General features: G+C 51.7%; 1 long non-coding RNA gene across 1 annotated transcript; it reads left to right on the top strand.

Annotated features, from left to right (window-relative positions):
• The first annotated feature begins 12,417 nt into the window (after positions 1–12,417).
• LOC149915774 (uncharacterized) lies at positions 12,418–17,274 on the top strand. Its single transcript, XR_016471695.1, has 3 exons — positions 12,418–12,554; positions 14,986–15,183; positions 17,097–17,274. It is a non-coding gene; the product is annotated as an uncharacterized LOC149915774 (long non-coding RNA).
• Positions 17,275–23,274: the final 6,000 nt, after the last annotated feature.

The raw sequence follows: 23,274 nt of genomic DNA, 5'->3' as shown, positions 1-23,274 counted from the left end.
TGATGCAACACCTCTGTGCCTCCGCTCCGGGCTGTGCTCTGCTCTGCAGCCCGCACCTCTCCTTGCAGCTTCTTAAAGAGACCGCTGTCCCTCTGAAAGCGCCCTGCAGAGCGAGTTCAGCCTAAAAAAATCCCAAGGAAAGAAAAACATCACACTCTGCAAGGTGGCAAGAGACATGGGAAAGTTCACACCCACTGGCACACGCTGCCTGTGCCCGGCCCTGTGAAGTGTCAGCTCCAGCACGGCCCTAACGAGCTGCTGAGGCATTGGGTCCCACCCTGTGTCTGTTTATCCATGCCTTGGTGCAGTGGCAGTGTTGTCCCGTGGTCCTCTTGTCTAGGGAAGGGGAAGTGGTGCTCCTCCAGTGTGGCTGCAACTCTTGGTTATGAGCTCCTGTTTGCAGGCATGTGAATGATGGCACAAATCTCTTCCTCTCTGTGCATGGCAGTGCCACTCCTTGCTGGGCCATGCATTGCAGGAGTGCAGCTGAGGCCAAGGCCTGCTGCTTCCTGCTCCCTCATTGGGACTTTCCTCTGGGGCAGCTTTGAGGAGTGGGGATGAAAGGCGGCACAGTGGAAGCACGAAGCTCGCCTGGTTTATTTTATTTATAACTGGCGTCTGCTTGAAAGGAAGCCGCCACTATCAGCTCCAGCACCGCTGGGTTAAATGAGTAAATGAAAGAGGAGTTTTGCGTATATTCTGGAGCTCAAGTTTGCTCTTATATGGGCATCCCACCAGGCGCTGCTTGCTGGTACCTTGCTGCTTGTGGTGTGGGACATTCAGGCTCCAGCAGTGAGCCAGGGAGCTCTCTGTGTGACAAGCAGGAGGCAACAGAGGGTGGATGAGCTCAGGCTGCAGCCACCTCCATTCCCCTGGCCCAGGTTGGCTGCATGCTCTGGCCCTGCTGCAGTCAGGGCATGGATGTTCTGTCAGAAAGCAAGGCTTGGTGCAGGGTGTGTTTACCACCCAGGGTTCCTTGAGCCAATATTTGATCAGCCATAAGTATTTGCCCTGCTGTGTTTGCTGGTTTATCCCTTCCAAACTCCCCAGGAAGACACCTGCCTCCTTCTCCCCAGGATGGATGGGGAGGAGCAGTGCTGGTGCAGGGTCCCTGTGGTCCCCAGTGTCAGAGTGTGGGTGCTGTGTGTGGCCCCCGTGGGATCTCTGAGTCATGGCTAAAGCAATGACAGAGCCCTGGGATGGAGAGGGGAGAAATGCGAGCCCTCCCTTCTCCACTGCAGTCTGGATGCGGGGAATTTCTGCTTCCTGGGGATGGAGTCAGGTTTGGCAAAGCCCATTCCATCCCCTGCAGCCTCATCAAAAAGTACTGTCAATCCAGAAGCACTTCCCAGGTGAGGTGAGGCTTTGAGGGCCAGGTTTCCTTGGTCTAAGTGGCTCTGATTTGGTGCTGAGTGATTTACTACCCTAAAAAGCCAAGAGAGGAGGCACAACTGTGGAGGGGTTGCAGCTTGGCCGCAGGCTTTCACTCCCACAAGTAACAGCACGACGGCCTCTTGCTAATGCTTCCCCTGCAAGCCCCATGCCAGCTCCTTGGACAGGGACCCACGTGGCAACAGGCCTGAGCACGGCACAGGCAGCCACGTTCCACGTATCATCAAAGGCTGCATTCCTCCCCGGGAGCTGTGCGTGGGATGGAGCCGCAGTCGTGCGCCTGCAGCTGCTGTTGGGGAGGAGGCAGAGGAGGGGGAAGCCCGGAGCTGGGTAAAAGGAGGGAGCTGATCTCCTTTCCTGAGGTTTGAGTATACATCAGACACAGGTGCATCCATTGAGCTGGAGCTCTGGAAGCTCTTGGCAGGTTCCATGTGGATGGTTTGTGTGTGGGGACATCGGGATGCGTGGATCCCACCAGCTCTTTGCAAGGCTTGTTGGCATAAGGAATCACAGTGGCATGCAGGGATCACACAGACCTTCCAATGTTCAAGATTGAAACCCTGACAACAACTATCCTAGAGGCTGTGTCCATCCCAGCCCCTGCAGCGATGGGGGTATGATACACAGGAGATGAGTGTACAGAAGGGCTTTTTTGGCTTGGCAGGCCCTTCTGAAGGGGATCAATACCAGCAAGACTCCAGACAATGATCTGCCTGACTACCAAGTCAGCAAACCCTGAGCTTGGAGTCTTGGTCCTCACCACGTGAGATGTGACCTCTGCTGCTTGGGGCTGGCATCGGGGTGTTGCAGCGAGCTGCGAGGCAGTGGGGGGGAGGATGCAGCTTTCTGCTATTTTGGAGAGCAGGGAGGAAGAGGAAGGGCTGCTGACAAAGATTGAAACTCGAAAAATGACGATGGTGTCAAAAAAAACGTCCTCCCATTTGGGGAACCAAGTGTATTTGTTTCCTGATGTGATCAGGATAGCTCAGACTGAGAGAAGCACGTTCATGTCACTGACTTGTAACATCCCAAGTTGGGTGGGTTTTGGGGATGGAGCAAAGTCTACCAGTCTCACTCCCTCCAGACCCACACAGGGCCTGAAAGACCTCTTCAGCCAAACACCTAAACGCTAAGCCTGAATCCTTTCTCTCCTCTCCCCCAGCAGCCCTTAGCTGTGCCACCATGCAGGGCTTGCTACCAGCGCCAGCTGCCTGGTGGTAGAACCTCAGAACCCAGGCTGCACCAGGTTAAGCCAAGGTGGCAGCTGGTGGCACCACATTTTCCTTCCCTCTAGCCCTGTTTGCTGTTGCTCATCCTGCTGCTCACCCTGATCCCCCTCGGGAGTTCTGCTTCCCTCTGCCCCTTCCCGCAGAGAGACTCCCTGACCCTCCTCCAGCTCCTCATCTGCAGACAGCAAAGTTGTTCTTCTTGAGATGAACAATAAGACAGTCAGTGCCCCAGGGAGCCTGTGGTCAAGGCAAGGAGATGCCATGTCATTTGGTTTCTTCTTTATTTTCATATTGGCTTTTATAGCTGCAGATGGGCTCCAGCCACAGATTCAGCTCCCAGTGCCTTGGGTGGAGGCTGTTGATTCAGTCCCTCTCTATTTCTGGTGTTGGGCTTATATATAATTTATTCCTATGTAGTTACAGATATAGCTGTGCAAAGCATGAGAATTTCAGTGGGGACATGAAGGGTGGTTTATGAGTGAACCATTAGTGTGTGTGAGATTTCAGTGAAAGGAACAGTCGTAAACTGCTAACAAGGGCACAGTGCTGGGAGATGCCTCATGTCCTGTGAAGGGGTTCATCCAGGGAAGGCTGAGGCTCACCGCAGACATACCCACATCCTGACTGCAATGTTCCTGCTCATAGAGCTGAGCTGGGGAGTGGGGCTGAAGGTCCATCTGCTTGGAGCTCAGGAGGAGGAAAGGCTTGGGAGCTGGGGATGTACCTGCAGCTCTTCCTTGTGTTGCGCTCAGCTGCACTCCCATCAAGGCTGATAATGAGTTTCCATGCAGGGATGAAGCATAGAGGGAGATGTCCATCAGCCATTGCCAGGGCATGGCTCCCATGGATGGGATGGAAGAGGGGCTGCAGGGTTCCACCCCCAATCTCCACAAACAATCTGATCTGCCTGAGCACTTGATCAATCCTGTTTTGTACACGATGCAGAATGCAGCTTGGGGAGAGGTTACCACACCATGACTCTGCTCCTCACACCCTCATTTTCCTCCTTCTCCTTCGGATCCAGCTGCTGGGAGCAATCCCTTTTCTTTCCTTTTTTTTTCCCTCTCTTTTCTGGAGTTTTTAACCAAACTCCAAAACATCTGGAACAGCTCATGGAGCTGAAGAGGATTGTAACGCTGAGAGTGGAAATAGGGTCATGGAAACAGAGGCACCCTGTTGGATTAATGCTTAAGAGCAACACTTGGGAAGGCTTGGGGTCAAAGCCTCACCCCCTCTCTCATAAAGGAAAAGAGTTGGAAAAATCCTGGTGAGACCCTGGGAGATGTTTATCCGCACCATAAAACCACTGCCTGCCTCCAGATCCTGCTCATGGGGTCTGTGCCTGGGGGATGTCTCTGGACCCATTGTGCCCAGCGCCCATTGGTACCCATTGTCTTTGTGCATGGATGTGGCACTCTGCTGTTTAGGTCTCCCAGCTCCAACATTTTCTCCTATGTGGCAAACTGACAGGAGGTCGAGAAAGAAGTCAGTATTTTGAAAAGGGCAATAGGGCCCCTGGGGTTATTTAGAGCCTGCCAGCTTGACATCCATCAAGGCTGACATACTGAGAGAGCTTTTACAGAAAGCAATGTGAAGTTAATTAAAGGAGGGGTGTGACTGATGCCAGTCCCAGCAGATGATGAAAATAGATCTTTGCTAAATTCTTCGTTTCTGCAGGGCTAGGATTTGGGCTGATAAAGATGATACTGTCAGTGCAACAGGCCTTGTTGCATGGTTTGATTTGGTGTCTGGCTGTGGTACAAACGGAGCCAGAGTGGAGCCTACCACTTACATTGATACACGGATTGATAAACACCGGTGATGTAAAACCACCATGTATGCTGATGGGAGGTCAAACATGGGTGCCTGTGGGCTATGAAATGCTGCTGCCAGGGGGAAATGTGGTCACACAGCTGCTTTTCCAGCAGGGCTGCACAGAAACTGGCTCCTGAGCCTCCCCAGCTTTACCTGTTTGGTGGAAAAAAATGAAACCCTTTGGATAATATTTGTAAATGGTTGTTAGATGGTAAGTCAGCTTGGTGCAAGCCAAAAAGGGCTTTTTTTTTTAATTTTTTTTTTAGTACAACCACAGAGAGTTCTAGGAATGAAAAGGGCAGATGTATTTATAGAACGGGACAACCTTGCAAAGAATCTAAAAATGTGAAAGCCATGGCAGAACTGTGGGTTTTGGCCTCATTTTAGTGGGACAATCCCTAAAAAACATCTCCGTGTTCCCCTAAAGGGAAGCCAGGATCCTGGAGTGCCCATGTGTGTGGCTGCAAAGCACTGTGGCAACTCCAGGCACATCCCTGGTCTTTGCTGTGGCAGTGGGGGAAGCGGTGTCCCTGCTCTGGGGTCCCCTGGCCAAGCAGGAGGATGGTATAAAAAGAAAATCCAGGAAAAGAGCCTCAGAAATGATTAAGGGACTGGAAATGTTGCTTGTGCAGATAGAGTATTGCACTCGGTTTATTTAATGTGATACGTGGAAGAGTTTTGGCTTTTGGGTCATGGCATCCCTAAAGGTCAGGTTGGTGACAGGGGAATGTTTCCCAGCTGACAGCCACCAGCAGGATAGATTGAATGGACGGACACTGAAAGAGCACGGCTTTGGGACACTTGGTTCATCTGATGGATTCAAATGGAAACCTGGACACCCTGCTCCTCTGCCATGAAACCTTAAACTCTGCAGGGCACTGCCACCTGCCAGCCCACAGCGGGACGGGATGGGAGCCCCGCTGATGGCCTCAGGCTTTTCCCATCCAGGCGAGAAAACAAGCTGTGAAAAAAGTAAACATGTCACTGAAGTATTTTCCCTTGCAGACGGGTTGATTTTTTCCGGGCTCTGAGAAAAAACACGAGGAAGCTGCCGGCACACGGAGTGCACCAGCCCTGACTTCACAAATATTTGAGTAACGTTCACTGTTGCAGTACATCCACAACAAACTAAAACATAATTGTAAAAAATTAGTATCACTGGGCTCTACCAGATGTGATGCTCAGATGTTTCCTTGTGTCTCGCTCAGCTCTAAGCTCCAGCAGCCACTTTTAGCACCAGTGCTGAGCCAGGCTGTTCCTGGGCCAAATCCCTGCAGATTTGGTCATATCCAAGTCTATTTTGTGTGACCTGAATCACACTCTGCAGATGCTTGTGTGATTCCACCGTAGAAATATGGGTGCCATTCACTGTGCCCCTTGCTTAGCCCACGAACGGGCCATTGTTTGTGTAGGGCCTCCTCAATGTGCCTTTGTTATTGTGCTCTCTCACATTTCCTGCATTTGAACCCCTTATCACAGCCTTGCCCCGGGAATATGTGCGCAGGAGGGTGCGTTTTATGGGCTGATAAGCTTCTATTGCCGGCAGCCTTATTGATGGGATGTCTGGAATCAAGAGGTGGAGATCCTGCACTTGGGTGGGGGCGAGAAGGGGGGGGTCGAGAAGCTCTGTGCCCACTTTCCCCTGGGATGGATCGCCATCTTTCTCCCTTCCATCATCTCAGCCTCAGCATCCCTCACTGCAGCCCTTGAACCTCTGCTGAGCTCTTTTCCTGGCAGCAGTTTGCGTTGGATTTTTATTTTTTTTAAGCATTAGTTTAGAAATAGGACATGGCCAATAACGTCTTTGCCAGGTGCTCACTCCCTCTACACTTTTGCTCGGAGCCTTTGTGTGCGTGTGCGCGTACAAGCGACGAACGATTAAAGAGCTTTATTAGTCCCATGACTAAGCTATAATAGGAAAAACCTGCATCCTTCCTGCCAGCTCCTGCTGTAAGGAGAGCAGATCCCAGTGAACACCCTGCCCATGCTCCCTGCTCTCACAGCCACATTTGAGGGGCTTCTGTTCTCCCTTATCACCAGATCACCCAAGGTCAGGCTGGAGGCTCTGAGCACTGATGGAGCTGTGGGTGTCCCTGTTCATGGCAGGGGAGTGGGACCAGATTGACTTTAAGGGTCTTTTCCAACTCCAATGAGTTATGATTCTAGGATTCTAAGATGTTTGCCTAAATTGCAGGGACAGAAAAACCTCTCCAGAGGAAATTCCCCCAGGTGTTGGCTGGCCATGGCTGTGCTGACCCAATCCCCTGGGATGTGTGGCTGTCCCAGATCTGGCAATCCTGATGATTCCCAGTGTTTGGGGCCAACAGATGCAAACTTCAGCCTCCTCCAGCAGCTGGCATTCCTGCACGCACTTGTGTACGTGCAAGGTTATATCATAACAGCTTTTTAAGCTACGGGGCTTTTGAAGTTGTAGCCAAGGTTTGTTTTTACATGTGTATCGAGCCAAGCCCCTTGTTGGGGTGTTTACAAGATGCTCTTCTGTTCGCGGAGGCTCACCTCACCTTTTGAAGCAGGGAGCATCTCAGTTCTCAGCAGGGTTGGCATGAAGATGAGCTATCGGGGGCTCAAGCCAGTGTCAGGAGGGAAGGCAAATGACAGCAGCCTTGGAGGGCTTCCTACTCTCTGCTCAGCTGAGGCCCATGGTGGGACAACCACAGACATGTGAAGGAGTAGAGGCAGACCAGGTGGACATTCTGTAGAAGAAACAGGGAAAACTTTAAAACCATGGAGCTACTCATGCCATTCTTCACCCCTCTATCCACACTGTCGGGTGGGGGGACTCACAGTATCCCCGGGAACAGCAGGTTTGCCATGGGTTCCGTGCATTTCTAGGCTCATCTGGGGGTATCAGAACCCCAGTGTGACCTCCAGCAATGACTCCATCAGGGGCTCATAAGGTGGCTCATCCCCACATTCACTGCTGAGTTTGTGCAGGGCAGCAGCTTACAGACACCCCATTGGCTGCTCATTTTCCCACACCCCACATTTCCCCACATCATCCCATATTTATTTGATGTAAATATCCCAGCTGAAAGGCTGAGGCTGGGCGAGCAGCAATGGGAACAACCACCACCCACAAGGACTGGGCAGCACATCCCTGCCCCATGTGGGATGGAAGCCGAGTGGTTACACTCAGCCCCTTCTGCACTGCTGTTCCAGTCACAGCTTGCATGGGCTTCCTTGCAGACATCTGGCAGCTGGGCTGTGCAGGCAGCAGGAATGTAACGAGCTGTGCAGATGAGAGGTGCTGCGCTCAGGTTGCAGCCCGTGGGGCAGGGAGGCAGTGTTTTGTTTATAAACACAGGCGGGATGATTAAGATAAGAAGGGGATGGTAATTAAATTAAATTAAGGCTCTGGAAGTCGTTAGATGAGCCTGAAAGCATTGCCAGTCGCTTTAATTCCTATCTCTGCAAAACAGGGGCTCTCTGTGGAGGAGCAGCAGAGGGTGACCGGGGACCGTGGGGCACTTCAATCAGCGCACTGGAGATGCAGTTATACCCCAGTAGGGGGATGTGAGAGAGATGGGTGAAAGGAAAGCAGCAGAGAATTGTGAGAGGCAGGGAAAGGTGTGCAGCCTCTTCTCCTCCCTGTGCCAGAGCTCCAACGTGGAGCCAAGGCGCAGGAGGACAGAGGAGCTGAATTCCACTGGGATGCAGCACACAACAGGACACCCACATGTGTGCAGGCTGGGGCAACAAATCTGGGTTAAAACGGGTTAGGAAGAAAGTTTTGGATGCGTTCAGATCTCCGGCTCAGAGATTGCAGCTCTACCTGTGCCAGCTCAGAGCAAAGGATGCAGCAACGCCCAGAGCCAACAAGTCTGCCTGCAGGGCATGGCATGGCATGGCACAGCATGGCACGCCTGGCTGTGCATCTGGGACAGCACTCCTCTCCTGGGGCTGTGATTTGTGCACACTGGCACAGGGTGCCCAGAGAGAGGGTGGATGCTCAATCCCTGGAGACATCCAAGGTCAGGCTGGATGGAGCTCTGAGCAGCTGATGAAGCTATGGGTGTCCCTGTTCATTGCAGGGGAGTAGGACCAGATGGCTATTAAGGGTCCCTACCAACTCAAACGATTCTATGATTCTGTTTACATATGTATATAAAGTGCCTATCACCATATTGAGGAGACAATACCAACAAACTGTAATCACGGCCTGGATGGATCAGCTGTCCACAATAAAGCATCCCTTGTCTGGATCCTTGGAGAGGGGGAGAGACCCTTTCCTTTGGGAGAGGTCTTACAGGGATACTGAGAGCAGGTAAATGGGGACTGCACCTTTCCCAGGGGGAAGCTAACCCCTTGTGCACCAGTTGGTGTGCTGAGGGGTGTTATGGGGGCTTTCCTCCCATTGATCTCCCCAATTAGTCTCCCATTCCCTTATTCTCCTCTTCAAAGCACTCAGCATCATTAATCTCTTTGGGGTATTAATGCTGGGCTGAGCTGCCCCCCACTCCCAGCACACACTAACAGCTATTGCCTGTGCTGTCACGGCTGTTAAGGCTACAAAAGCTGCAGTAATGTGAGCTTCTGGCGCTGTTGTCCAGAGAGGCCCAGGCACTCTGTGCCCTTTTGAAGGCAGGAATTTGGTTGAGCGTGACCAAGTTTGTCCTGGTGATGGTCCTGCTCCCTGCAAGGTCAGGGACATGTGGCCAGGGATGAGCAGGGGACACTGTTGTGCACAAAGGGACTTAAGCCCAACATAGGCCAATAAAATTGGCAAGTGTAGTTATTCCAACCCGTTACAATTGCTTTCTCTTTGGAGACTATTCTATACAATGCAGGAGAGGTCTCATGCTTTGCCTGTCATGGGCAAATCTAAAGGGGACAGCACACAAGGGGGATCAGGATAGCATCCCTGTGCATTACTTGCCAGGACCTGAGGTCTGCTCTGGTCTCCTATGAGAGATGGCTAATGGCAGGACATGATGCAAGAGGTGCTGGTGGGGCCCCAGTTTCCAGAGCTCTCTTCCCTTATCCCAAGCCCATGTTTCTGCCCCTGATGCCAGGTTGGGCCACGTGTCCCATCGGGAAAGAGCCCAGCTGTTGCTATGAGCACTGCCTGCTGGCAACGCTCCAGCCTGGATTTCAAAGCGCCGACGTCTCTCTCCTGAGATCTGAGGTGGCTCGGTGGGATTGGGGCAGCTTTGTAATTTGAAACAGTGGGGTTAGCTGGGAATGTGCCGCTGGTCCTAGCCATACAAGGGAAGAGGATCCCACTACATCCGTGGCCCTGCATTCCCATCCTGCCCCTGCTCAGCACAGCACAAGGAGCCCCCAGCACCCATAAGGAGCACTGGCACCCAGGGGTGCCTCCAGCACCCACTGCTCCCTGGGGACAGTGGCCAGAGCTGCAGCAGCGCATGGGCACGGGGCTGGGGTTGGGATTGGGGCTGGGGGTTGGATTTCTGTCCCTCTTGTTTTCCACCATAGACTGAAACTCTATGCTGGGGCAGCCGATGTTCAGGGGAATTTGCGACAGCAGATGGTGGGGAAGAGAGAAAAGGACGAAGCTCTGCCTGCAGGCATGGGAACAAAACACCTCGGAAGGGAGTGAGGATTGAGCAGCCACTGGTGACCAGCCTGCCATGCTCTTAGTGTCACAAATGCACAGAGCTGTTCTGCATTCCCTGCATGCACACACAGGCAAGCAGCAGCCCTGCTCCAGATGCGTTTTTCCTCTTTTTCTTCTCTGTCTTCCCCCCCGAAACAAAGATGTTTCCCCAGATGCACTGGTCGCCATCCAACAGATCCTTTTGTCTTGTCTCTTTTAATTGTTTTCTTTTTCTTTGTATGTGTTTGCTGTCCTTCCAGGCTCAGCACTGTCTGTCTCATTGTGATGGAGGAGCTGACGGTGCCAAACCCCTCATGGGGGTGACACAGTGGGAACCTGCCTACAGCAAAGGTACTGAAAGCTGAATGCATGGGTGTAGGGTGCTTATGATTGACAGCAGCTCCCTCGTGCCAGGGAAGGGCCCCAGAGGGAATGTCCCTGCTGTGATGTCCCTTCTAGTCTGCTTGGCCATGGCTCAGAACTGGTCGTGTATCCAAGTCCTGATGGTGCCAGTGACCCTATGAAAGACCCCCTGAGTGCTCAGATGTGGACCCATCTCCTCCAGCTGCCTTGAGCTGACCTAGGAAAAGCAACCCGCTCTCCCTCTAGGCCTGCCCTCACTTAACTCTGCGAGAGGAAATTTCTCCCGAGTTCCAGGGATTGCAGGACATTTTTGATGAGAGGGAGATACGGAAAGCAAACCTGACCTTTTCAACCGGAGAATGGCTGCTTCCCCACAAATCTGTGTCGCAAAAAAAATGCTGGGTTTTATTTTCTTCCCAGTGCTGCACTGAAAACAAACAACCAAACCTCAGGCTTTGCTACAAAGCACAATTGTCACTCCAGACCAACTCTTACACATTTCTATCCGGTCCTGCCTCTTCGTGCTGCTCCCCTCCCCTCCACAGCTCGGGCAGTGCAGTGGGATCAGCCTGGGAAGCTGCACTGTTCCCACCAAACACCTTGGCTAGCTGTGGAGTCCTTTTATTGCCGGGATGTCATTCACACTGTGCTTGTTTAACACACATACCAGCTGCCTCTTTTCATGCTACTGCTCTGAGAACGGAGATTCACAAGGACTAAGCTCATCTGAAGTTCACAGGAAGATGGGCTTGGATGGGGACGTGGGATGTAAATCCCCTCGAACACTGCATATATTTGCATCTGCATCTGAATTTGCATCCTCTTTCTTATCGCAGGATTCCCCCATTGCGGTGCATTGGAGAAACGCAATGCATCATTCATGGGTTGAGCATGGGATTTTTTTGTCACTGCTGTTGACTGACTTACTTTGCATTGATTTCTAGGGTCTTACAATGACCAGACAAGGACTTCTTCAGTCAAACAAAGTGACTGCTCCTGGGCTGAACCTGCAGGACCCAGAGTATCTTCATCTCCTCTGGCAGCCCCAACATGGCACACGCATGGAACAAGCCCCTCCTCAGCCACTGTGACTGTTTTCCCACTTTAGGACATAACAGAAGATCCTTTCAACAACATTTCCTTTGAAAAATAATCCATCTAACTCTGTTTTTGGAAAGTGCTCCATGCTCTGCACAGGAAGAAGTTAATTACTGTCCAGGGGGTGAGGGCGTGTGTTCTCAAATGTTTTAAATGTTTAATTTTCTTGAAAGAAAAACCATCTCTGATCTCTGTTGGATCCTCTCCCTGTTTATACAGAGGGTTTCTATTAGCAGGGCCAACACTACATCCCTGACTGCCACGTCCGTGTCCTTTCCTTCTTCCCTCAAAACAGGAACCCCTCCCAAGGGGTGTGTGTCCCACCTCTCCCTTCACCTCTCTGGGGACCAGTAACAGTCTGCTCCCTCCCCCATCCCGACCACAAACTGGGGGAAACTAGCTCTGGCCATTGCAATTTTTCTTCTGCCTATTTCCCAGGAAGATGGAAAGACAGAGGTATCCACAGGTATTTCAAAGGAGGCTTCCAGGGAGAGACAGAGACATCCCACAGATATCCCTGTCTCAAACAGGAGAGCAGTAAGTTTGCTTTGTCTCAGCCTCCTCTAATGGAAATTGAGGGTCTCTCCTCCATTTTATTTGCATCACACATAGGGACAAGCTCTCAGGCCCACCTAAGGAGTTCCAGTTACTGATGCCAGTTTCTTGGGGGGGGTTTTATGGGATGCTGAGCACCCCTGGTGTGGCCCTTCGGTAGAACAGCCCCTTAGTACCAGCACACCTCAAACCCCACACAGTGTCATGGAGGAATTGCTTTGCATTTATTATTGCTGCTTTTCTCAGCTGGTGCTGTTATCAGGACGTCCTCAGGGTTGCTAATTTAGTCCTGATGAGAGGATAGTGAGAATGACTGTCAGCACCTGTAGTAGCCACCTGATTTTTAACTTGTTATGGTCAGGAAGAAGCAAGTAGGGGATGGGGGAAAGTAGTACTCAGGGAGTGTGCTGGTTGTACATGTTTCCTGTGCCAGAGACTGAGATAGAAAAGTGGTGATGTGCAGAGCCTCCTGATTTAGAGGCCGTTCCCTGAGGATCTTGAGTCACAATTGTCTAGGGATGCAGGTTTGACAATATTATTTTGGGGTAGATGATGGTCTTGGGATCCTGTTTGCTGCCAGGAGTTCTGGCACAGGATGGGGCTGGAACAGAGGGGGCTGTGGGATGGGTTAGGGGTAGCAAGGGAAGCTTTGAAAGCTCTGCAGGATGGCTTCATGACTGTGCCTCCTGGGGTGCAAACTCTCTCAATCTTAATTTCCTGTGAGCTGGTTTGTCTAGAGCAAGTTCATTTACTATCTCATGTCCACGGCTCACGTGCTTGAAAGTGCCCTCTTTGTCCTGGTGACTGAAACCCATAGATCTGGCTGAGGAGCAGGCTCAGAACAAGCCTCTGTGCTGCCGATCTCCACCACCAGCCATATTTTGGGCCAAGAACACCAATTCTATGCTCAAGGTGAGCTAAGTTCCATTCACAGTGTATGAAACCAACTGGTGTATTCCTACTGGTTGAGTGCATGTGGATATACTCCATGAGGAAGGTGGCTTCAGAGCAGCAATGTGGAGAGAAGAAAGAAAATAGAGAGGACAGGAAGGAGTGGGCACCAAAAGCACTGCAGCCTGAGGACGAGGTGTGGGACATCTGTCAGACATGCCCTCACCAGGTCAGCTTTATTTTGACTGTGGGGGTGGCAGTGATGTTTGCAGGAGGCTGTCAGGGGACGGCGTGGCTGGAGGAGCACCAGAATGACTTTATTTCAGAACTATGTCCCTGTGGAGCATACAGTGCCCTTCGGCCGAGCTGCCGGGACCCGCTCTGCTGGCGATAGCGCTCAGCCCGTCTCTTATCGCTCCACTGGGAAAAGAGCTGGCGAGGAAGGCAGCCAAGTCCATGTGTGCTGTCGCTGCCTTTGTCCCTTCAGCATGCTTGAGCCAAGGGCTGGCTTCTTTCCTCCTTCCTTTTTCTTTCTTTCTTTTCTTCTCCTCTAGCATGCGTGCTTTTTCTGATCAATATTGTGTGGAGGTGATAACGGGATGTCAGGGAGCAGGATGGGGTGCAGTGTCTGGCGACAGCATCCAGCCCTGGGGCCAGCTGTGTGCCAGGCAGGAAAGGGTGACCCCAGCACCGGGAGGGGAGGAAGGGGATGGGGACAGGAAGGGCAGAGTTGCACCTGGAGAGACCCTGTATGGCAGGGTGAGCACCCAGCTCCCTGGGCAGGCTGTGCCCTCTGTGGTCCCAGCGAGCTGGAAGCATGAAGTGCTGCTGAAACTGGCCCAGAATAAACAGCCTCGTGCTGCCATTCCTCCCAAGCAAACAGCCGGCCTGTTTTCCAGGCGGACGGGGAAGCGGTGGAGCCCTTTTTCCTTTGGCCCTGTTCCAGCGGAGCAGAGCAGCAGCATTAACTCACTCGGCACGGGGTGGGATGGAGCAGTGCAGCCTGGGGCTATTCCTGGGTATGGGGCTTCTTCTGTGAGATGTGTGTGTGAGTGTGTTGCTGAGCAGCAGGGTATGACATTGCAATGGGTTTGCTGCTCTTACTGTGCTGGTGGCAGGTCTTCTCGTGTGCTGTGGGTTAGGGTCCTGCTGCCCTCACAGAGGATGGAGGAACCAAGGGCAGATTTGACTTTACATCTTCCTCCCGCTCCCCACACACTGGGACAAGGTGTCATCACAAAACCACGGGGTGAAGAACAGTAAAGAGCAATCCACACCTTTCTCAAGGACTTGACCAGTGTCTCTCCCCTTAAAGAAGTCACTCAAAGAGCTGTCAGCAGAACAGAGCCGGGTGCAGGCATGTGAGCCAGTTGGATACAGACCTCTGGGAGCTCGCGATGGGATGGCTCCCTGCAGGACGAGTAACTTAGCATAAATATTTAGTAGCACCAGTAAATATTTAACTTCTACAACATGAGTGAGGATGGAAAAAACAGACCCTGCCAGGCAACCTCTCAAAGCCCATGGGTGAGATGCTTTGGAGCTCTCATCCTGAATCTCTGCTGGGCATTTAGGCAGGGCCTGGTTTTCATTAGATGTGTGTGCAGAGTTTAACATAAGGAGGCTGTGATCTGAAGTCAGCTCACAATAAAAATAGCATACCCTTTGCATGAGTCAAGAAAGCACCCGCTCCCAATTAAAAGGGAACGTCAGACATCTGAAGTTTATGCCGGCATTTCAGCTGGCTTGTTCTTGGCATTAAAATAATCTCCTTGGGCATTTCAAGCTCAAGAGGTTTGGGGAAGCTCTTTTAGAGGATGGGCATTAACTGTGCAGCAGAGGAAATTCTGGTCCTGTTTGCTACGGATCATGCTTAGTGCTGACATCAGCCTTAGTGCAGGGATTCTGTACTTCCCAGCTGTGGTCAGCACACAGTGCATTAAAGTCGAGGCAAAAGTGGAGCTGAACCTGGAGTGGGGGCCCGGGTTCACATGGGCACACCCATGTGCTGACAACCCATGAACCTTAGCATTTGGTTGCAAGCGTAACTTCCTCTCTTTTTAGATGAATGGCCACGTGCCATGGGCAAGATGCTGGAGAAGCCCTCATCCCACATGCCCTGCTTCCTTGGTGTGGTGTTTTGGGACCACAGGAGATCCTGGAGCTCTGTCCCTGCCTGGTTCTGCTGAGGAGCCAGTTGTGCACAGCAAGACCTAGATCTGCTGCCATCTGGTTGGATGCATCCGCACTAATAATAGCCTGGTAAATATTTGCATGTGGGCCTCTTTTAGTGCTCAGGCTCCCAGAGGGAGCCACATCTCTGAGGTTTTTAATAGAAAGCAAGCAGAGCCATGAAGTCAGAGGAAGGAAAGGTGTCAGAAAACACTGAGTCAATGGGCCCAGGGCAATGGAGGATCTGGGGCATGAAGAGCTGTGTGGTTGACTCCAGGCACTGGCTCTGTGTGGTTGACCCCAGGCAATGCTGTGGGCTGGGCACAGGGAAGCTCTGGCTCATGTGAGCAGGAAGCCTGGCAGGTCAATGGGGTGAAACCACTCAGACTCATCCTTCCCGAGACACAAGGCCCCATGCAGGTTCTCTGAAATGCGGTTTCCTGATGCAGCTGTTTGATAAATATTTATCTCTGGTCTATTGCAAAGCAATTAGAACAGCCTAAGAAGTGGCTTTGCACAAGAGCCTCCATCAAAATAAGACCATTTGGATAACAAATGCTATCCATCTATTTTCCACTCATGAAGACTCTCCTGAAAGCTCATGTGGAAGCAAACATTTCCCAAACTTCAGGTAGATATCTGGTGCCACTCAAAGGCTGAAACCCAACATCTCTGTTCTCACTCATCCTGTACTGGATTTATTCCACTGTCCGCCCCTTGAAGCTTGCACCAATATAAGGAAGAGTTAAATGGGCTTTTAGCAGGCCACTGGCTGCAATTTGTGAGGCCAGACAAGGACCGTCCCTGTGTTTCTAGAGATGGGGATCTTCTGGCACAGGCGGTAGCTGCCCAAGGGCAGGAATGAGGCTGAGAGGACTTGATTCTCTCCAATGAAGATAGGCACTCTTGTTCCAGAGTGAGGACTGGGGCTCTCGTGGCAAGTGCTTGGTCACGGGGAAGGCAGAAGAGACATTTAATCTTGAATGCAGGCTGTGAGCTCCTCAGAAAGCTGGGCTTTAACTTTCTGGCTTTGGCTGAGGACAAAGCACTGGGGCCATTCCCAGGCTGTGAACCTGCACTGGATAGCATGGATGCAGGTGGGTTGTGCCAGCCACTTTGTGGTGGGCTCAGGATCAAGCCCCAGTTTCTGCCGATGTCTATGGGGATCCTGGTCCCAGCCAGCCCCATTAGGTGCCACTGTGACACTTTTGATGCCTTGCATCCTGGTGTCAAAGGCAGCCAGCCCTGATCTTCATCCCTGGAGGAAGCGTGGAGGGACTTAAGGTCTTGCACATCCTCTGGGGAGGTTGTGAGGGAGCTGTGCAGAAGGAGCTCTTCTTATGGACTTGTAGCAGCAACCAAGCAAATCTACCACATGTCATGGCTGGAAGAATAACCATGGCCTGTCCCCAGGTGACCAGGGGAAAGAAGAGGTCTCTATTGGAGCTGCTCACAGCCTCTGCGCTCTTCTCTCACGCTCCCTTCCCCCTCCAGCTGGGCACTGGACACAAACCTCCGGCACTTGGGGCCATCCCACCCTTCCCAGCACCATGACCATCTGCTCTCACAACCCCAGCTCTGCTTTTTTTGTGCCGCTTCATCCCCAAGTATCGCCTTAACGCCTCGCTCCCTCCTCCTCACCAGGAAACACGAGAGGTGGAGAAGGGAAAGGTTTCCCCAGCTCTGCGCAGAAATGTTTGAGTGTGTCAAAAGACAAAGCCTGTCCCCTTTGCAACCCACCAGCTGCTGCTGCCACAAAAGCGGGCAGAGGAGGAGGAGGGGGTGGGTGGGAGCGTGGGGGGCACTTTGTGACCCGAAAGGAAAAACCTTGAGAAAGGAACAGAATAAATATCCCCTCCTTCCGCCCTCTCTTAACAAGAGGGGACAGAATCAAACACTTTTGTTAAGTGAGGGGCTGTCCCCCACACCAGTTAACACGGCTCCTGAGCCCTGTCCTGGTGTCGGACTTTAACTCACTCTGTGTCGTGTCTTTCTCTTCACAGGCAGAAAATTCAATTAGTCTCGAGCAAATGCCTTCCTAAAGGACACAGAAAACGAAAATAAAGAGGAGAAATCTGCTTTCATCCTGTACAGAAAGAGGCTTTTGGGGGGAAATACAGATTAGGGAGATAAAGAGGCAAGTTTAGAGCTTACAGAAGGGGGTTTCTCTCTCTTTGGTCTTTTTTTTTCCTTTTTTTTTTTTTTTCTTTTTCTTTTCCTTTCTCTTTTTCTTTTCTACCCCTTTTCTTTCTTTCTCTCTCTTTTTTTTTTTTCTTGTGTTCTCTTTCATTTTGCTTTCTCCTTCTCCTTTCTCCACTACTCTCTCACCCTTCTCTCTTGCTGTGTTTCTCTTGCACCCATCTGATGACCAGAGCCTGCTCCCACACCACTGAATGGACCGCCTCCCTCCACAAGCAGTGCTGTTTGTTAGGGTGTTTGTCTTGCTGTAAGCCACCAAAGTAGCCCCATTTTTTTGCTTGTCTCTACAGCTCCTTCCTGTGGGTACAAATACACCCAACTTCCAGCAACTGGAGGCTGAGGGTGAAGCCTGCTATCCTTCATGGAGAAGGGGACCAGGGAGATGGGGGAATTGTGAGGGAGATGATGCTGGGAATACCTCCATGCTGGGACACCCAACTGGTTGGGATTTCCTTTGGAGCCTTGGCAATGGGTGGCCACCAGCAGCTAGACGAGATGCCACCTCCCCTCATGCCCAGGGCTGGGCACCACACCAGGAGGACACAGAAGGGCACAGTGCCTCCTCCTCAGGGCTTATCAGCACTGGTGAGAGGGGAGCACTTCCTGGCGCGGGCGCTTCCTGCCTCTTGATTACAGATGCTGGGCTCTGATCACTGCTTCCTCTCCTGCTGCTCACCCACCGCTGGATCTCAGGGCTCCATGATTCAGTTGGCACTGTCCCTTGCTCCAAATTCACCTCCTACAACTGGTTTTCCCCATGTTGTTTACTTCCTCCTCTTCCAACAAGTTCGTGTGCCGGGCTGGCTCTCAGCTGCCAATGCTCTGCAGCGAGGGCTGGTGCTGCTCGTGCTGCCTGTCAGAGATAAGAACTAATCTCTGGTTTATGGTCGCAAACACGGCGCGCAGATCTGAGCCTCCGCACGGAAATCAGGACTGCACAAACATGGGCAGCAAAGGGAGGGGGCTGGCAGCACATCCCTTTTCTCAACGCTCGTTGTTCTCTTGCAGAGCACCAGGCTTTGTCATTAAAGAGGTATAACTCCAGAAAGCCTTGGGTAGGGGCAGCAAATACGTGGTAGGGTAGAAGGCTTTGTTTTTAGACTCATCAGAAGCTATGCATGAGGTTTCTCCATGAATGCATCCTTCTCAAAACTGTGAGGGGCAGAAGGGAAGCACCCTACCCAAAATGATAACCTGATTGCACACTGAGGAAACTCCAAACATCCTGTGCTGAGGACTTAAGGTATTTATGGTGTCTCACAAGGCTGGTCTAAGAGGAAAAAGACTCCACAAACAGCATAGGAATTGCCTGGAAGGGATGAAATCTGATTGCCCTTCCTTGTGCTGTCAGCCATCTCTTTAGGTGCACACAGCAGCTGGCAAGAGATTGGTTTTATGGCTTGTGGGCTTCTGCTCTGACATTTCTGCCCCTGTTCTCTTGCCACACAAGCAACAGGGACACTTGGCTTGTTCTGCTGGCACTGATCAGACCACAGGGAATGCCAGACTGGACCATTTTCAGGTTGCTTCTGGCAATGAATGTGTTGCTGTGGGCTCCCAGTGTTTGCCAGCTGGGAGGAGGATGAGCCAAACATCCAAAGTGCCAAAGGACAGCGGCACATGGGGCAGAGTGTGGAGCCAGAGGCACTCAAAGACAAAGAGATGGAAGAAGAGGAAAGAAGAGGGTGGGAGGAGTGGTGAGGGAGCTATGCAGGAGCAGCACCTCAGCTCTCACAGCAGCTGCAGCACTGGTTAATCAGTCACCAGCTCATAGCCTTAAGCTCCTGCCAGCTGCTTTCATCTCCCAGTCAAAGGGAAGGATGCTGGGCACCCTGCCTGCCCGCACCAGCCTCCGGGTCCCTGAGGTCTCAGGTCATGTGTTACTCAAGGCACAGATAGCCCCAAAAGAAGAGGTAGCAGACATTAGCTTGTGCTTATGTCTGCTGTCCATCCATTGTAGCCTCCTTGGTCACTGCTCTGCGCTCTGACTCTCCTGACTCTGCCTTCTCTCCTTTTAATAGGACTATTAGCTGCTCTTAAACAGGGCTACCAAGCTCCCAGAAAAAAATCCCACTCCTGTTCCTCTTGTGATCTGATGAGGTAAAGTAGAAAAAATGGTCGTAGGAAAGAAGAAAGGAGCTGGTTTGGAAGTGAATAGAGGCTGCTGGTCAGGCTGCCACCAAACAAACAAAGGCTTTCCAGCGTGTAGCTGCTCGTCTATGCAGAGAAATTAATTTGAACAGCTTTTCCAAATTAGCTGAATCTGATGATGATAAAAATAATAAAAACAAATAGTGGATTAAGTTAAATTAGGAAAAAGCAGCTTTATTCTGGAATAGGCGTGTCCGCATTCCAGCATATTTTACTCCACAATAGCAGCTCCATGCAGTTCCTCTGTGCTGACAAGCCCCGACACCGACCCGTGCACGCTCCCACTCCTGCTCACCCTCCTGCAGCCAGAGCCTCCAACCTCCTTCCCCCGGCACCCTTTGCCAGCACTTCTCCCAGCCCTGGCAGTCCCACAGCCTTTGGCTGCTCATCCCTACAAAAGCTGTCCCCAGCATACGTGTGACCCTGAGGTTCCCACTGCCTGTAGTGGCCTCCCTGCCAAACTCGGCATCATTCCCACTTTTAAAACTTCATTTGGGCCCTTCCCTTAGCAGGCAGCCTCTGCTGCTTCGCCTGTCACCCTGAAAGCTGCTCCTCTTTGGCACCAGTGGCGTGCCTGCCTTCAGACTGCCTCCCAAACGGCTGCACACACATGCAAAAATCCCTGATTTATTTTGGATGGGGAAAGATGAGAATTTGGCACGTGCAACCAACGAGCGACCTCTCTGACCACACTGAGCTCACAGGGTCTGGCTGCTGGCTCCCATTTCATGCTATGGGCTCAGTGGGGTGAGCAGCAGTGGCTCTAGTGGCTGCACAGAGCTGTGGCAGTGGAGAGCAGATGAGAATCTTGCTGTTTCTGTTAGAAGAAGGGCATAATTTTAATTATCTTGATGTGTTTATCACTGTAAGCCCAGACCCGTTATCTCCACGAGTCTGTTCTCAAACATGCAAAGCTGAGAGAACATGATTGCCTTTCATTAAAACCGTGCATGAGGTATTCCTGCAGCTGCACTGTGTGTCAAAGGATAAAAAATGTGTGGAGTGACTTTCCTCACATTGTTAGCTGAGAGTAGCTGCTGGGTGCTGTGAGCCAGTTCCTACACAATGGGGCTTCAGCTATTATGGCTTATTTATGGGTCTGCATGTGTTTGTCCTGTCAAACCGTCTTACAGAGAAGTCTCAAAGCCATTAAAAAATGGTTCGGTCGGTTTCCTTAAAACTTGCTACGTTGCACAGCCTGACATTGAAGAGCTGCTGCTTGGCTGTGCTCACTGTGCCCTGATCCATGTGCAGCTCTGTCCCTCTTCTCTGGCTCTGCTCAGCAGAGCTGGGACTTCTGGAGCTGGTTGTTGTCTGCAAGAAGGGCAGTGTTGCTCTTGGAACACAGAGTTTCATGGGTTGCCCATCATCACTCAAACCCAATCACTCCATCTGCCTGTCCAGCTCCTCCGTGGTGAGACCCTAACATCTCTTCTTCCTTCATTCTCTTTTCCACAAAGATTGCTTATAACTGATGTTCATGGAGTTATAGAATGGCCTAGGTTGGAAGGGACCTTAAAGTTCACGCTGTGAGCTGTTTGCCTCCCACCAGCTCAGGCTGCCCTGGGCTCCATCCAACCTTGCCTTGGGCATCTCCTGGGATGGGGGTTTGCAACAGGCTTGGAACATCAACCTCATTGTCTGGTCAGTTATCTCAGACTGCCCTGAGCCCATGCCCAGCTGGCCTCATCCCTCTGGATTTTCTTCTCCCTACTTGCACAGCTGGATAGTTTATATCAGACAGTAAATTCTTGGTGAATTACTAGTTGTATTTATTGTTTGCTACACCAAAGGGCTCAGGCATCCTAGGCATGGGGTCTTTGACCAACGTGCAGAAGGGATCTTCTCTCTCCCAGCAGTTTTTATGATCTCAGGACAAAACAGAAGATAACTGGTTCTCGTCACTGAGCCCCAGACCGCAGTGTCAGCCAGCCTAGAAATAGTCCCATCAGCAGCAGCAGGGCTAAAAATAAATCCGATGAGCTTTATTTTCAGACAGATTCTGCCTGAGTACTCTGTATCCATCTCCCTACCCTCCTGCTCCCATCCCACCAGTGTCCCCCTTCCCCCTGTCCCTAGGGACTGCAGGTTACAGCAGCAGATGGCAGCTGCGGGGGCCTGGTGACCTGTCAAACCACCACCAGTCAGTGTCTGCAAGCCCCCGCCAGCCCGGGGCCCTGTGTTTGTTTGTGTAAGGCAGCACAAGGACTGGATCGGCTGGCAGCCTTCACCCTAGCGGCGCTTGGGCTTCCCAGCGGGATCGTGTTGTTGGTCCCTGGGGCCAGAGCGTGCCTGCCCCAGGCTTGTCCTGCCTGAGAAATGGGCTTCATGGCTCTGCTGCACGTGTGGGCCAGCTGCAGGGCTGGGGATGGAGCTGGCTGTGGAGCAAGGCATTTTTCTTCTGGAGTCTTCATAATGCAATATCACAGAATCATAGAATGGCCTAGGTTGAAAAGGATCACAATGATCACCTAGTTTCAACTCCCCTGCTACGTGCAGGGTCGCCAACCAGCAGACCAGGCTGCCCAGAGCCACATCCAGCCTGGCCTCGAATGCCTCCAGGGATGGGGCATCCACATGGGGATATGGGGATATGGGGAAGTGAAGATAATGTGAAGTCAAAGCAGCACATTTCACATTGCAGGCTGTGCAGCAAACCAAGCTTTAGGGAAAAAGCAATAATGACCCATCTGGTCATATAGCTCTGCTCTTTGTTGCTGGGAGAGCATCATGTGGAGGAGGCCCTGTCCTCTTTGCACCTTGTCTTGGTTGCTTGGTGAGCATGGTTATCTGACCCAGCTGTACACTTATCTCTGGGGATCCATCTCCCTCTGGGAGGCAAATTGTGGAGTGGGAAGGGAGAGTGGCAGTGAGAAAGAGCTCACAGTCACAGTGAAGGTGTAGGGCCATGAAAACACACTGCAAAGTATAATTACCAGGTGGCTGTGGAATAGAATACAGTGAGTGGGCTATGAGGAGATGAAGGGGAACAATGCAGCCAACAATTTGTAATTATTCCTACAACAATAATGGGAAACTAATCTCCTGGATCAGGGTGCAAATTTAATTCTCCCCCTGGCTCCCCTTCCCATCATTCAGCCGAGCACAATGGCACAGATGCAGCCCAGGATGCTCTTCCTTCCTGCGAGGAATGCCTGCCTGCTCTGGGTGCTGGAGTTCAGCTCCTGGGACTAATCCCCTTATCCCTGAACTACAGGAGGAGGTTCCCTTGCGAGCTGCTGTCTCATGTGCCATCATGGCCATATAACAAGCTGAAGTGAGAGTATCATAAGGCTCTCTAGTGCATGGTGGTACAGGGTGCTGTAGGTAGCAGCTCTGCCAAAAAAATATTTAAAGTTTTCAGCAGGCAAAAAGCACAAAGTGATGGTGTGTCATGGCCAAGTTTGCTCAGCAAGGAGCTGGCAGTCCTGGCATTCACCACACCATGAGCCCTAGGGCAGCACTGGAGCCAAGCTCAGCCTGCTCACGTTGTCTGTCCTGCATGTGGAAGCAAAGGGGCTGCCCTGTGGGGTGCAGAGCATCCCCGACCATCCCACCCGTGGTCAATGTAGAGTGCAGCACAACGCATGGGACAACCTTGTGGAAGAAAAACTTTTCCCTTTGGAGCAGAATTGCTTTCATAGCTGCAGCCAGCATGTCCCCATCGATTCATTAACTCCAGAATTTGTACGGCTTTCTTCTGGGGGAAGGAAAAAAAAAAAAAAAGAAAAGCAGAGAAGAATGAAGAATGCAATTTTTGCAAACACCCCCCGCCTCCGCAGGGTAGTGTGGGGCTGCAGCCCCGCTGCTTGCTTCCTCCCTGCCCGCCCC

This window comes from Phasianus colchicus, chromosome 16 (genome assembly GCF_987193195.1).
Source record: "Phasianus colchicus chromosome 16, bPhaCol1.hap1.1, whole genome shotgun sequence".
In the NCBI taxonomy this organism is placed as follows: domain Eukaryota; kingdom Metazoa; phylum Chordata; class Aves; order Galliformes; family Phasianidae; genus Phasianus; species Phasianus colchicus.
The sequence above is the reverse complement of the archived record's forward strand: the minus strand, read 5'-3'. Positions and strand labels throughout refer to the sequence as shown.